Source organism: Girardinichthys multiradiatus, chromosome 8 (assembly GCF_021462225.1).
Source record: "Girardinichthys multiradiatus isolate DD_20200921_A chromosome 8, DD_fGirMul_XY1, whole genome shotgun sequence".
Classification (NCBI taxonomy): Eukaryota; Metazoa; Chordata; class Actinopteri; order Cyprinodontiformes; family Goodeidae; genus Girardinichthys; species Girardinichthys multiradiatus.
The window spans coordinates 40,809,587-40,825,339 of NC_061801.1; the positions used below are offsets into that span (position 1 = coordinate 40,809,587).

Sequence of the window (15,753 nt, forward strand, 5' to 3'; positions counted from 1 at the left end):
TCCATCCATCCATCCATCAGGTCACCTATAGGGGTCTTGTGTAGTTTGGGCCTTGATGATTCAGGACTGTTTTGGCTGTAAACTATCACACTATTTGCCAGGTGGTCATAATGTTGTGCCTCTGCGGGAATATACTATGCATTGTCTACTTAATAAAAATAGCAAGAAGGAGAGGAGTTTTGGTTTCAACACTTGAAAAGGTGTTTATGTGGGGGTGGAAGCGGTTGGTGATGTAGTTCAACACCTGAATCAAACATCAAAAAACAGCTTGTCTCCAGTTTGACCAGTGCTTTCTATCCATTAATCCAACTGCTGCTCTGCTTCAGAAGAAGATGACTCCTTTTCATGCAGAGAAGCAGAATCTGTACTCCAAAACTCTGTAAGGCAGAGTACCAGCAAGCTGGTAACCAGGATCTCCTTCTTTTGGTCTTGATCCCCATCTCATGACCACAGGTGAGGGCTGGAAGGTGGATGGACCTGGAAACACCTTACACCACTGCTCCTTCCACACCACCACATACAAGAGCAACCCCTTCATTACTGTAGTTGAAGCTCTGATCCATCTATCCATCTCCCGTCCCGTCACTCATTAACATGACCCGAGATCATTGAAATCTTCCTCTAAATGTGTTGTATGGACTGGTACCTCCTGAAGATCTTGATTTTTACTAAAACATCAGGGTAACGTACTTAGACGTTCACATCACAGAGTAACAAGGTTTAGATTCATCTAGTAATCAGTAGATTATCAGATAAAGTAGCAACCTGCTAAAGATGAAACGGGTATAAAGGTACAGCATGTTGACAAGAAGACAAGTAATGACATAACTACTTGTTGAGGTCCAACTTACTGCCCAGACTGAATAGAACAGTTCCAGTCTAAGCCTAACACACCCAGGTGGTATGGTTCCGGAGAATCTGAATCAGGACTGAAACTAACCACTGCAGCCATGGAGATCATCACTGGCCATGAAGCACAAAGACCAGAAACAGTTTCATGTAGAATCTACAATTTGTGATAAGAAATGACCATTTTGTTTCAAAACCAGCTGGTGCCACAAGGTGGCAGTAATGCCTTGAGGCAGCTGAAGGAGACCACATGTTCTGCCGGGCTGTAGGAAAACCTGCCTGGAGCTTCAACGGTTCACCCAAAGGAGAAGCACACAAAGCCAAAACCCAAAGCTTTCACCACATTCTGTGTGGAACACCTCCAGGAACATTAACAAGCTGAGCTTTGGTGCAATCAGCACCACACAGAGTAAGCACATCTGAAGAGTCACTCTACAAAGGCAGTATACGGCCCAACACGGTGGGAATTTCATTAATGACATATCTCAATGACCTGGTGAAAACCTGGGAGGTACGGATACGTCTCTAGTGTTTGGTATGAAGAATCCGGTCCTTCAGTCTCCATGAGTAACTCAGCAACAGAAACTCTTCTGATGAAACATCTCAAAGAACTGAGGGAAAGCCACAAAATGAGCTGAAGAGAAACTTGTCATACTTCCTGAGTTAGAGGGAGAAACAGACATAAAATAGATCTGATCTGAGTTTCTGATCTTCTACTTAATGGCCTCATAAGAAGCAGAGCAGTCAGGTCTTCCCTACGCCTGATGTACCTGCATCAGACTGGGCTTAAATGAATAATAACTGAAATCTTGTGGGCCACCAGTTGATGGTTTGGTGCTTTATAAGAATTGGAAAACAAATCATGTTGAGTTGAATTTAGAGACCAAAGGTGCAAACAAACAGTGCAGCAGAGTAAAGCATGCAGGTGAGCAAGAACGTAGCTGCAGGAGTTTCCAGATCAGCCAGAGAGGAAACCTGGAAATGCTGCAGGTGAATCCAGGTAAAGAAGACCGCTCCAGTGCCAACAAGGTGGAAACAAATTCTCCAATCTGGCAGAGTGATTATAGCAGTTATTAATGAAATGAGGCACAGCTGGCAAAGCTCTGCTCCTGCTGTCATATTCAGAGGCTGCAGCTCAATAATGTTTTCTTACTCAGCAAGGTTCCCGGTGGAAATAACCCAGAGCTATAATTGGACTGGGTCAAATGTTCTAAAATGCTTCAAAAAGAAGCCTCCATATTTTATACTGGAAGAACTCAGCGCATATTACTGAGTAGACAAGGAGTTTCCACATCTAAAACACGTTTACATTTCCCACAGACCTCTCCAGCTTTAATCGTAGATTTTTCACAAGGATTGCTCATATTAAATAAGTACAGCAGCCTGCAGGAACACAATGTTTATTAATATTTGTATAAATGTGCAACACAGGCTGAAGCCACCTAGCAAGTAACAGACTCAGTCACAAAATGTTACAATTAACCTCTAACTGCCTGCATTTATTTGCTATTATATAACAAATTATTACTTGTGTTTTGATGTCAAACAGGGATTGTATATCTAAATAAAGTGAATATAGCAAATTAATACACACATTTATGTTATCAGGCATGATCTCAGGTATGTAGATTATTTTATTGACCCTGCTGTTGCCTAACTGGACTTTCAAACTAACAAAAGCACAAGTTTTCTGTACAGACCACTGTTGTCCATCATCACAGCCTTTGAAGTAGAGACCAGCGGCTGTAATTCAGACTCTGACCACGAGATGGAGGTAAAGTGCTTGCAATACGAATCTTGGTTTGTGTCAAATATGCATCAGCATCAGGCATGTCTGCAGCCCCGGAAGCTGTTTATGATGGTTTCACAACTTTAATGAAAGCAGCTGAAGATCTTTAATTGATTCTGAGGATTTATCGCTCAGGTCTTTACTGCATTTCTTTGTACTGATTCTGCCGATCTGTGATGGATAGTTTGCTTTTTAGCACTGAAAATGAGTAAAAAACAGCCAAATAAAAAATGTCAAGACCTTCTACAAGCCTGGAGAACCACTGATGAAAATCACTTTAAAAGATTACAAGAAGGGTGCGGTGCTGATGGTGTAGGGGTTAAGCGTGCAACCACGTACAGCGGCTACATTCCTCGAAGTGGCCGTCCTGGGTTCGAGTCCCGGACCCGGCGACATTTGCTGAATGTCTCCGCCTCTCTCTGCCCCTCTTTCCTGTCTACCTATTGTCAAAAAATTAAAAATAACAAAAGGCAACTAGTGCCGAAAAAATATCTAAAACATTACAAGAAAATCTGAATGTTTAGAAGGGAAGACATGTAGAGATAAAGTATGGAACAGCCCTTTAGTTACAGCAATGTCTATCCATCTAGGCTTACAGTCCGCATAATGAATTTACATCTTTATTTTGACTACAGTTTAATAATGATCAATAACATTACTTTTCTTTAAAGGAGCTTTTTCTATCCTATAGAATATTTCAGCCAGAAAACCTACCAAAAAGGAAGGAAACAGAAATAAATCTTTCCACTTCTTCTTAAAGTGGTTACGTAATTTTAAAACAAACCTTTCTGAAATGCAAAGAATCACACCAGTAAAGCAGGAAACAGATCCATATATGGATGATGAAGTGTTGTTTGTGTCCCAATCTGCTGATGCCCAAACAATCCTCCTGCACCTCAATGATTAGCTTTAGTTGCAGCTTGTTTTTTCTACATGCCTCAGACATGAATGTATTTGACTGCAGTCTGGTTGTATATCAGGCCCTTCCCTCCATTCGTTTAGTGCTGTGTGGTTAAACCCTCACGAATAAAACAGCTCATATGGAGAAAAGTGAGACTGGTACAACCACTGCATAGCTTGCTAGTATCATTCTGGTGACAGATGTTTGGAGTAACATGCTGATGCATGCCAGTGAACATCAGAGTAACTATTCTGTGCAGAACTGGACCAGAAAGTATAATGTGTACCTAAATGCTGAGAGAATTTTCTGTTTGAATTTTAATCAAGTTAATTTTTTGTCTCAAACATTCATTCATAACTATGAAATACAGTCATTCTGGGCTAGGGTGCTGGTTTGTTAGGTCTCCAAACTACTGCTCTTAGAGAACATTTCACCTGAATTCCTCCTCACCAGGTAAGTCAACAAATACATTTTTGTGTTATGAACTCAAATTAGAGCTGTAGACTTTGGTGTGACAACTTTAGCCTTGGGTGCCTGGAGTGTCATGCACTGATGCCCAGGTTTGGTTGAACATATGTAACAGAATCAATGTTGAGGAACTTTCCCCTGGATTCTTCGCTGCCAGGTGCTCTCTGGTATGGTTTTTCACTATGTGTTTTTTCCTATTTCCTGATTTCGATCATGCTTCTGTGAGTGTAATTATTTTGAACTACAAGAACACAGTTAAAATGTTAATGAGCCCACAAATACACCAACGAGGTGTTGCTGTTGGAACCCCATTATGAGTCATTAGAGAGTGAAATAAAAGAAATTAGGACATTTAGACCATAAGCCAGAATTGTTTTTGATCTCTTAGCTTTTAACTGATTTACAAACATCTTAGTACTGCATCTTGGAAACATTTCAGCTGCTTTTGTGGTGTATAAAGTTAGCAGGATCAATCTGTTTGAGTGAGAGCCAGCCTAGAATTTGATGTAGACACGACTCACGATGACCTTAAGCCTCTTACAACAAAATGTTTCTGCTAATCACAGAATATGTTCTTTCTGAATTTACCTGAACATGTGAAAATGAGGGAAGGTGTTACCTGTCTATGCACCTCACCTGATGTCAACAGGTTGTTTTATTTGTTGCGTTGTTCCTGGAAAGTTTGTGCCGTCAGTGTGGAGGAGATCATTTAGCAGAACTGCGTTGTTCTCTCTGCAGTGATGAATCTGTGGACACACACACTACATCAACACATGTTTACTGCCATGTAAAATGTGTGGAGATCAGGAGAAAAATATAATAAACACCAACTGTGTGAGACGTCATTAATATTTAATCACCTCACAGTAAAACGATCAAAGCATGACCAGATCTGATGGATTTTTCTTTAATGAGTCGTTAAGAAAAAATAAAAATGCTAAATATATTTATTCATTTAATAAATTCAAATTCCAGACATATTTCTGGGGATGTGCAAACAGTTTTACAGGAAACTGTTTTTCTAAATCTTTTTTGCTGTAGAACACATCAGAACAGCGATTCATGTGTCAGTTTTTCTTTAAATAATCCTTTTTAAAATGCCACATTCTGACAGCTCTTACCTGCAGAACTCATTTCAAGGCTACTTGTCACCGGATAAGAGTGAAACAGGTGGAGACGTTTCTCTGAAGTGAAATGCATCGATGATTGTGTTGACAGAGGCTCTAAAGATAGCGGTACGTCTCAGTGTTGCTTTAGTGATACTCTGAAGGAAGGTGTGCCTGCATTGTCTGAAGGATGCAGAAGGAGAAAGCTGTGAACAATCTACTGAAAAAGTCAAAATACATGAAAGTTTAAGTAAAACTTTGTGTTCTTCTGTTCGACCTGACAGTATGTTTATAGTGTTTTTATTGCAGTTTTAATCTTACTGAAGGTCAAATCCCAAATTCAGCTTTAAACAAACACCAAAACCAGTTATTTTCATTCTGTTATTTATCCAGCATTTATTGCAAGTTTCCCCTTCCGCTAGTTAATATGGGCTGCCCCTCACATTCTGCAAAACGCCATTTCCCTACTTTGTTCTTGCTTTGGTCGTCATGTTTGTTGAGTTGTTGAACAGATAAATGCTGGTTTCAAACGCTGAGTAATGAGGAGATTTTACTGAGGCTAGTAAAGCTTGTTCAGACATTAAGTCCATTACACAGTCCTCAATTAAACCTATGTTTTCATCTATGCTTAGACCATGTTTAGTCTAAGCAGTTTAGCTCCAACTCTTTAATTTACAGTTAAAATCAGATGTGTGTCCAAATAACAGTATGCTGGAATTTTGGCCTATTCCACCTGACAGAACTGGTGTAACTGGTTCAGGTTTGCAGACCTTTGTGATGGCCACTCCTAAACATTAACTGTCTTGTCCTTAAACCACTTTACAACCAATCTGGTGGCATGCTGAGGGCCAGTGTTAATTTGGAAGATCTTTCCTCATCATGCCATTATTCCCTTACCAGTCCCTCCTGCAGCTAAACACCCCCCACAGCATGATGCTGCTGGGTTTCTCAGGCTTCCGGCTTCCCCCTTTTTCCTCTAAATGCAACGATGGCCATTATGGCCAAACACTTCAATTTTGGTTTCATCAGACCACAGAACATGTTTCCAAAAGGTAAGGTCCTTGTCTCTGAGTGCATTTCCAAACTGTAATCTGGCTTTTTATGTTGCTTTTGGAGTAATGGCTTCTTCCTGTCTGAGTGGCCTTTCAGTCCATGTTGGTTCAGGACTTGTTTCAGCAGCATGTTCACAAGGTCTTCAGCTTATGTTCTGGGGTTGATTTATACATTTCACACTGAAACACGTTCATCTCTGGAACACAGAACCCGTCCTTCCTGAACTGTGTGCTGGCTGGACATTCCTATGATATTTATACCTCCCTGTAATACCTCCTCATAACTGTCTCATCTGCATTATTGTGAATAACCAATGACAATGTGAAAACCTATCAACCTGTTAGCACCATTATGAATGTTGGAGCCTACTTGATGATGGATTAATACAAGAAACACAAAGTTGCTGAGTAAGAACAAGGGACTTAAAAGGTGCTGAGTTAGTGGTTGCCATGGTGATTACCTCCTTTTCTGGAGCCGACCTGTAGAGATTTTAAGCCTGATCCAAACAGACACTGTGTGAGAACTAGGAGTCATGTGGATAGATCTCCAGGTTTTATGTCTGTACAGTAAGGGTGGGCAACTCACAGACCGTTATAAAAAGTACCAAACATCGAGCCAGCTTCCATTTTTCAGTACTTTCCTGTTTAAACAATCAATTAATAAAGATGACCGAATCATATGAAAGCCGTTCGAGATAAAACCTAAAATACCACAACAGGGGTCAGCAGACATGGGGTGTGTCCCAATTCAGGGGCTGGATCCTTCGTCGACCGATAAAACCACGGAGGCCGGAAGTGAGCAGCTGCGAATTGGGACGGTCTAGCCTTTACCAGCTGTTCCCGCCCTCACCTCAGCGTAACAGCTGTCGCCTAGCAACCGTAGCTGCGAGAAGAACTTGTTAAAGCAGAATGGAGCCCGAACTTCTGGTGGTTTTATTTTTAGTTTAGTTTAATATTTAGTTTAATTTTTGAGGAACTTCAGCAGTTTTATCGTCATCGCAGACATCTCCTTTATCTCCGGCTGAGAGACAATCATGTTCAGGTAAAAAAGAGGTTTGATTTAACTTAAAGCTTCTAGCCAATAAACAACTAGATAGCAACTCTATGGCTAATGTACTGTATGTCGACATGTATATAAAACAACTTTCAATTTTAAGATAGATGGTAATTATAAAGTATTTGATCCCCTCTGGCTGGTCTTAGATAATTATATAAGACTGCAGTGTTTTTGGTGTATTAGTATCTATTTGATCACTTAAAATATCCAGAAGCATGCCTTAAAAATAATGTATTTTTCCATCTCCATTCTTCCCTTTTCTAGACCAGACCTCTTTACTGCAGGATCAACCTGAGTGTCCCAGTCCTGAAACGCTTCTTCAACCAGGAGGACACCAGAAACACGCTCTATAATAGAGCGTGTTTTTGGAATGATGAAAACCAGATTCAGGGCCATCTTCCTGCAAGCGCTGGAGGTGCACGACACCTTTGTACCTCTCCTAAGTTTTGACCTAGATCCATTTTATATATACATTATACATAATATATACACATATATGCACCCTCTTTTAAATAGTTTTCAGGTCATAACAGCATGCGCCATCCTCCACAACATCTGCCTTGGTGCTGGGGATGTCATGGCCCCAGAGGATGACCCAGAGGAGGCTGTAGAAGAGGATGAGGGTGAGGTTTGGACTGAGACAGTCAGTGTTGCTCTCTGGCAGGACCAGCTTTCAGCTGAGGTGTCTGTCCTGGAGGAGGTACCACCAGAACATGACTACTGTGTGCAGCCAAGTATAATATTATAGATGTGATTAATTTTTGAGGGGTATAACTAATTGTAATATTTTGTGAGCACCATCTTCTAATTCTGCATATTCCTGATTACATTCCTGATTAGTGATGTGGTCCAGCCAGTCCTTTAAACTTGATGGATGAAAGAGGCATCACAAACATCTGCAGACCACCTGTGTGATGCTTCACTCACCATCCAGAAAGACAAACCACAGGTCTCAGTTACAGCATCCAATCCAAGTCTCTGACCTTGTGAAAGATTTAGCCACATCTCCAGAGACTTTCTGTTCAGAAAGACATCTGCCTCTTTGTTCTGTTGAAGAGGTTTTTCCAGGAACTGGTCACTCAGGTTGATCCTGCTGTCGTCGTTGTAAATATTTGTACATAGTTTTATTTTATGCCTTTTGTCTTATAATCTTGATCTGTTTGAATGTTTTCTTCCCACATTCTGTTTAAAATGCTATTTGTAATTTTCATAATGAGTTCTGTGTTTAGAAATTTAAATTAAGTTGATGTATTGTTTGATCAAATGGAAATAAAATACATTGGTGACAAAAACAATTTTGGAATTTATTAGAACAGCTTAAAACTTTAAGAAACAATCTGAATAAAACTCATTATTTCTTATATAGCACCTTATTTCAGTACCATTCTTTCTAAGATGGAAAACAGTCTGTCCATTCTCTGTGCCCTCATGTCCTCCCTGATCATCTCCATCATCTCTGCCAGAGGATGTCAGAGAGACAAGACTGATAGGTCATTCTCCATGTGTTGTTCGAAGCTCTAACCTGTTACTCAGTTGTTAGCTGCAGACAATGATGCAGTTATTGGTTGTTTCTTAACCAACATTCTTAAACCTAAATTCAAAGTCACTTCTATTTTTAATAGAAAAATATTGACAGACATACTTTTTTGATCAAAAGCTCTGTTTCATTCTGCTTAGTTGTCTTTGGCACTTGAATTACTTCTTCTCTGTTTGTGTTCATGCTTTATGATTTGTTTTAGATCAGTTTGCTGTTGGAATTATGATTATTGATTAATTAATATTTATCAAGAATTATAATTAACAATCATAATTTGACTAAATTAATTTCTTAACCAAAATCCTCATTTATGAATCGAAGCCAGAGATGTTTCTGGTGTTGTAATTGTGGCTCAACGCCTCTGATAATTACAACCGTTAAATACTCAGTAATAATTAATAACTATTACTAGATGTCACTGTTTAATCAACCGTTTCTGCCGAAACGTGGGGAACTTTAACCTTATTTTGACTGACAAATCACAGCTGCACAAAATAAACAAAACGCCTTCTCTTTATCTATGTGAATATTTATTAAATACAATCTGCTCTTCCGATTTAATAATCTTCACCTAATCAAACATGCAAAGTTCTACACAAAAAGGGCAAAATATCGAACTAAACAAAATAAAGCAAAACAGCAGTGGGTGTGTATGAGGTGTATTTCACAGCGCACCTGCGCGCAGGTGTTCGCACAGTAAAGACACACTTGCGAGACACGGTGGCCTCCGAAAGTACCAGCAAGTTTCAAAACAATGGCATGCACATACAATTCAGAACCCATTAGACTCTAAATGGAGACTCTAATCGCACTAAAACCTCCTACTCTATCCTGCCCACGCTATTCCTAATAAAAAAATAAAAATAAAAGGATAGGTTTTACTTTGTTGAAGTCTTCCTTCTGAGCAGAGGGAGAGAGGAGGAGGGGGAACGTTGGAAGTTCATGTGCGTCTACAGTTAACTTCAGGAAGAGTGGTCAATCTTTGTCCTTTGGCCTCCTTGGCTAAAAGGAAAAATATGATCTGACCGTCAGCAGTCGACTAGAACCGAGCAAGGAGGGAAAGTAGCGTCTCCTTGAAACTCCGTGGTTTTGGTTACGTGTTAAACTAACGTCTTCGATCGGCAAAGTGAAATTTCTGGCCTTCTCATTCCAGAAACCTGGTTCATGAATTTTTGGTTAGCCAACGAAGGAGAATAAATGAAGAGTCCTCTTCTTCTCCAGAGAGAGATGCTTCAGATGTTGATCCGGTATCCAACGTGAAAAACGCTTCTTTCAAACGTTCGCCTTCCTATATTGCCTCCTGTGACGTCGGACCTGCGACAGCCCCGTCATATCAGCCGCAGTGGCTGCTGGGTTTTGTAGGACGAACTATCCTGCAGTACAAAATGGCCGAGGACGTTGGAAAGGCATAGTGGCGTCCAGCAACGTGCAAATGGTCCAATATTCAGCAAACAAGTGGTTCAACATCGCGAAATACAGGTCCTTCTCAAAATATTAGCATATTGTGATAAAGTTCATTATTTTCTATAATGTAATGATGAAAATTTAACATTCATGTATTTTAGATTCATTGCACACTAACTGAAATATTTCAGGTCTTTTATTGTCTTAATATGGATGATTTTGGCATACAGCTCATGAAAACCCAAAATTCCTATCTCACAAAATTAGCATATTTCATCCGACCAATAAAAGAAAAGTGTTTTTAATACAATAAATCTCAACCTTCAAATAATCATGTACAGTTATGCACTCAATACTTGGTCGGGAATCCTTTTGCAGAAATGACTGCTTCAATGCGGCGTGGCATGGAGGCAATCATCCTGTGGCACTGCTGAGGTCTTATGGAGGCCCAGGATGCTTCGATAGCGGCCTTTAGCTCATCCAGAGTGTTGGGTCTTGAGTCTCTCAACGTTCTCTTCACAATATCCCACAGATTCTCTATGGGGTTCAGGTCAGGAGAGTTGGCAGGCCAATTGAGCACAGTGATACCATGGTCAGTAAACCATTTACCAGTGGTTTTGGCACTGTGAGCAGGTGCCAGGTCGTGCTGAAAAATGAAATCTTCATCTCCATAAAGCTTTTCAGCAGATGGAAGCATGAAGTGCTCCAAAATCTCCTGATAGCTAGCTGCATTGACCCTGCCCTTGATAAAACACAGTGGACCAACACCAGCAGCTGACACGGCACCCCAGACCATCACTGACTGTGGGTACTTGACACTGGACTTCTGGCATTTTGGCATTTCCTTCTCCCCAGTCTTCCTCCAGACTCTGGCACCTTGATTTCCGAATGACATGCAGAATTTGCTTTCATCCGAAAAAAGTACTTTGGACCACTGAGCAACAGTCCAGTGCTGCTTCTCTGTAGCCCAGGTCTGGGGAATGCGGCACCTGTAGCCCATTTCCTGCACACGCCTGTGCACGGTGGCTCTGGATGTTTCTACTCCAGACTCAGTCCACTGCTTCCGCAGGTCCCCCAAGGTCTGGAATCGGCCCTTCTCCACAATCTTCCTCAGGGTCCGGTCACCTCTTCTCGTTGTGCAGCGTTTTCTGCCACACTTTTTCCTTCCCACAGACTTCCCACTGAGGTGCCTTGATACAGCACTCTGGGAACAGCCTATTGGTTCAGAAATGTCTTTCTGTGTCTTACCCTCTTGCTTGAGGGTGTCAATAGTGGCCTTCTGGACAGCAGTCAGGTCGGCAGTCTTACCCATGATTGGGGTTTTGAGTGATGAACCAGGCTGGGAGTTTTAAAGGCCTCAGGAATCTTTTGCAGGTGTTTAGAGTTAACTTGTTGATTCAGATGATTAGGTTCATAGCTCGTTTAGAGACCCTTTTAATGATATGCTAATTTTGTGAGATAGGAATTTTGGGTTTTCATGAGCTGTTTGCCAAAATCATCTGTATTAAGACAATAAAAGACCTGAAATATTTCAATTAGTGTGCAATGAATCTAAAATATATGAATGTTAAATTTTCATCATGACATTATGGAAAATAATGAACTTTATCACAATATGCTAATATTTTGAGAAGGACCTGTACAACATAACCCCATATTTCATGAAAGGATGAATTAACAGTAAAATATGCACTTATGGTAGTATCATTTTCTGTATGTCATTTTTGGTCTAGGCTACAAAAACCTGCTGCAGTTAATAGTGTACTAAGAACACATGATGCACCCTAGACAACGGCCCCCATGCCAGTGTGTAGGTGTCTGTAAATTAGGGTGTGCGAGCGCAACTGCAAAACATAGAAACAGATAAAAGACGTTTTTTGACTGTCAGAATAAAGTGCATTTATTTGGCAAATGAGTTAAGGTTTTATTTCTGGATATGCTGGTGGGATCAATTTGAAATGGTTGCCAGATATGTGTTTGAATGCTGAACCCTGTTTAAAGTTTCAGTGAAAAGCTTACTGTGCGGTATGTCACTTGTTTACACAAGGGAGGTAAGAAATAGTTGTAATAGACACAAAATGTAATATACACTGCTCCAAAAAATAAAGGAAACACTCAAAAAACACATCCTAGATCTGAATGAATGAAATATTCTCATTGAATACTTTGTTCTGTATAAAGTTGAATGTGCTGACAACAAAATCACACAAAAATTATCAATGGAAATCCAATTTATGAACCAATGGAGGCCTGGATTTAGAGTCACAGACAAAATTAAAGTGGAAAAACACACTACAGGCTGATCCAACTTTGATGTAATGTCCTTAAAACAAGTCAAAATGAGGCTCAGTATTGTGTCTGACCTCCATGTGTCTGTATGACCTCCCTACAACGCCTGGAGATGCTCCTGATGAGACGGTGGATGGTCTCCTGAGGGATCTCCTCCCAGACCTAGACTAAAGCATCCGCCAACTCCTGGACAGTCTGTGGTGTAACGTGACGTTGGTGGATGGAGCGAGACATGATGTCCCAGATGTGCTCAATCGGATTCAGGTCTGGTGAACGGGTGGGCCAGTCCATAGCTTCAATGTCTTCATCTTGCAGGAACTGCTGACACACTCCAGCCACATGAGGTCTAGCATTGTCCTGCATTAGGAGGAACCCAGGACCAACCTGGGGTTCACCCTGTGACATCCTCTGGCATCCTCGTGGCAGCATTATGGCCTGGGACATCCATCATGTTTTTAAGCATTTATTTATCATTTTTATATAATTTTCCATGTTACTCCGAACACGTCGGAGCACATTTGAAATTAAGCGATGTTTTGATAAATCAAGCAGATATTTCACGTCTACATAGTTATATTCCCGCACTAAAAACATTGTAGAAGTTAATTTGTGTCACAGAAAGTGTAATTTTCCACAATTTACTCACAGCTTTTGTTGCTATGGTCCGCCATGGCTTCCCCTGCTTGACCAATCCGCTTCGACCCGCAATGAATGATGGGAAATGATGGGCCGCGAAGGATACTCACAACGCATCCTTCAAATCGGGCAAAATAAGGACACATTTGAGGGAGTCATGATTCATGCGCTGTGACGTAATCGGCCTACAAATACGGCCTTCGAAGGGTGCAGCCCCTGAAGGACACACCCTCACTCACCTTTAGCTCAAGTTCGCCATCTTAGCCGTCCGTTAGCCCTTTAATCATTTATTCTTTATTAAACTAAACCAACCCGGATCCACATGCATCGACTCTATGTCAGTCCGCCTCAGCTTCTTGTGTTTTCTACCGTTTTTATAACTATTTTTGTCAAAATATTAGCTAAACTGGAGCAAACCAGTTTTAATGAAGATGAGCTGAGCCTGTCCGCCATGATGACTCAGCAAAAAAAAAAGTCCCGGTTGTTTAAACTTTCTTCCTTACTTTCACTCCTATGATCCACACCGTGTTTTCTTCGCTTGCCAGATGTATCTGCTGTTAATCAATCATTGTATACTTTATTTAGCCACCGCCATGACCCTGCCCTTTCACCTTACGGACCTCAGAGTTTTCCAGATGGACTGCGGGGCGGGGTGATGCATTCAGGAACGTTAGGAAAACATACGCTTTAAGCGAGCTAGTTCTAAACATGTCGCGTTTAGAATCGAAATGTAGTATACTGTTTTTTTCGGAAGTGTCTTTTTTTTTTTTATCACGTCACCCTATGCTGAGCTAGAGAGCCAGAGGAAGTTGCTAACAGGCTAACATGTTTCCAGTTAGCAAGAAGCAGCTCTTCAGCCCTCCAGCAGACAGGTTGGACTTTGGCTTGTGTTAAAAAGCAGTTAGCTACCATGTAACCAGTTCCCCCTTATCCAAAAAGCATTACTGTTTGAAGGCATCTTCCTTTCTGAACAAACAGGTGAGATTATTGGGTCAAGCCTGAAAGAAGTACTTCCCGGAAATAAAGAGACGATAAAATGGTTTCCATGACAACAGACAGCAGCTCTATACTCCGGATTAACAGCTGTTTATTAACATGTTGCCGTCATCAAGTCTGCAGATTTCATTTGTGCTTCAAGCTGTTTTTTTTGGCTGTTGCTTTTTGCAGTTTTGAGAATTCCCGTTCAGAACCAAAAGTAAACACACCCAGAGGATGATTTTTTGAAATCTTTTTACATTAATATTGTTAATATTTCCTTCAATGTTTGATTTACCTGAAGACAACCAGCTGGTCAGTTCTTGTTTTGAAATGCATAAACATCAAAGAATCAACTGATTTGATACTTGAATACATACTTAATTACTCTGAGCAAAACCAGAAATAATTATCCTAATTACAGAGTTGAACTAATGATTAATTTAAAAACAGTATAAGCAGAATGTATTTGATTCAATACAGCGTTTTAAATGTTTAAAAAAGTAAAATTATTTGTCTCCTGTTGTGAACGTGACCTTTTGACAGAATGGTCCAATAACTGACTCATAGTCTAACCACTGATCAAAGATCGTTTGTTTAACAGTTATGGCAATATCTAGAAAACGTTTTCGAAATTAGGGAATTTTTTTATAATTTGGGGTTAAAGTAAAATATCATCAAATTATCCTTAACAGAGAAAGGTAAGGTCAATAATTTATTGCCAATATGATGAACATCACCTGGAAGATAGCTTGGTGTACTCAAAATAACCAAAAAAGACAATACATGATAATAGAAAACATATGGTGAGATCGTTTTTTTGTCAATATCGAACACCCCTACTGAAAATCTAGCAGGTTAAACAAGGCCTTCAGGTCCAGATTAGACAGAACCATTTAGAGCTGAAAGTTTGGGTGTGTGTCCCTGGGCTCTGATTGGACAGAAAACTCCTACAGCAGTGGCAGAAACACTGGCTGGAAGGAGACAGAAATACCTACGATTGGATGGAGAAGCTGGACATCGAAATGAAGCTGTGGCCATGAAAGGAGGTTAAATCCAAAGGTTTCATCTTCACACTCATTCTCTAGGAAAATCAGCAAAATCACAACATTTAAACTGTGATTATGTAAAAACTATAAAAGGGATGAAAAGGCCAATTCATTGAGGTTTACCTGCGAGCTGTTTAAACCTTGATTGGGTTTTTCTGCTGTAGAGTATCGCTCAGCTATAGACTTCAAACAGGGCAGGATGTGCTCACTTTTTTTACAAAAATCTGTCTAAAGTGTAACCGAAATATTTTAGATTTTTTTTTTCTTGAGCAGATTTTGCAAACATTGTCTGATGCATACTCATTAAAAGACTTGCTGCATTATTCCTAATCAAGGCATGCATTTTAATGATATCCTTGTGTGGGGTTTTCCAGCTGAATGTTCTGGAACAAAGGGAAAACCACATTTGTGTGAAAAAACTAAAATCACTAGACTTTTACAAGCTCTGTTATTTGCATTGTGTTTGTGCATTTCAGTGGCATCCTTTGTGTGTTAGTGACACATTTTGTGGCATTCCCAATGTAATTCTGCCACAATAAGAAGACATGCAGAGAATAGTACCTCAGTGCATTAGCATTTTCCCCTTTAATTATGTTCTAAACAGTTTTACCTGCTATAGAAGACAAAACCAGCCTTGGATT

The 15,753-nt window shown here is 40.3% G+C and overlaps 1 protein-coding gene across 1 annotated transcript in view; it reads right to left on the bottom strand.

Moving 5' to 3' along the window:
- Positions 1–13,157, bottom strand: part of dcc (DCC netrin 1 receptor) — a 354,845-nt gene extending 341,688 nt beyond the window's left edge. The window contains exons 1-3 of the mRNA XM_047372294.1: positions 13,099–13,157; positions 5,129–5,296; positions 4,644–4,753 (exon numbers count right to left, since the gene is read on the bottom strand). The gene's annotated coding sequence lies outside the window, so the exon portion shown is untranslated. The remainder of the gene's footprint in view (positions 1–4,643; positions 4,754–5,128; positions 5,297–13,098) is intronic.
- Positions 13,158–15,753: the final 2,596 nt, after the last annotated feature.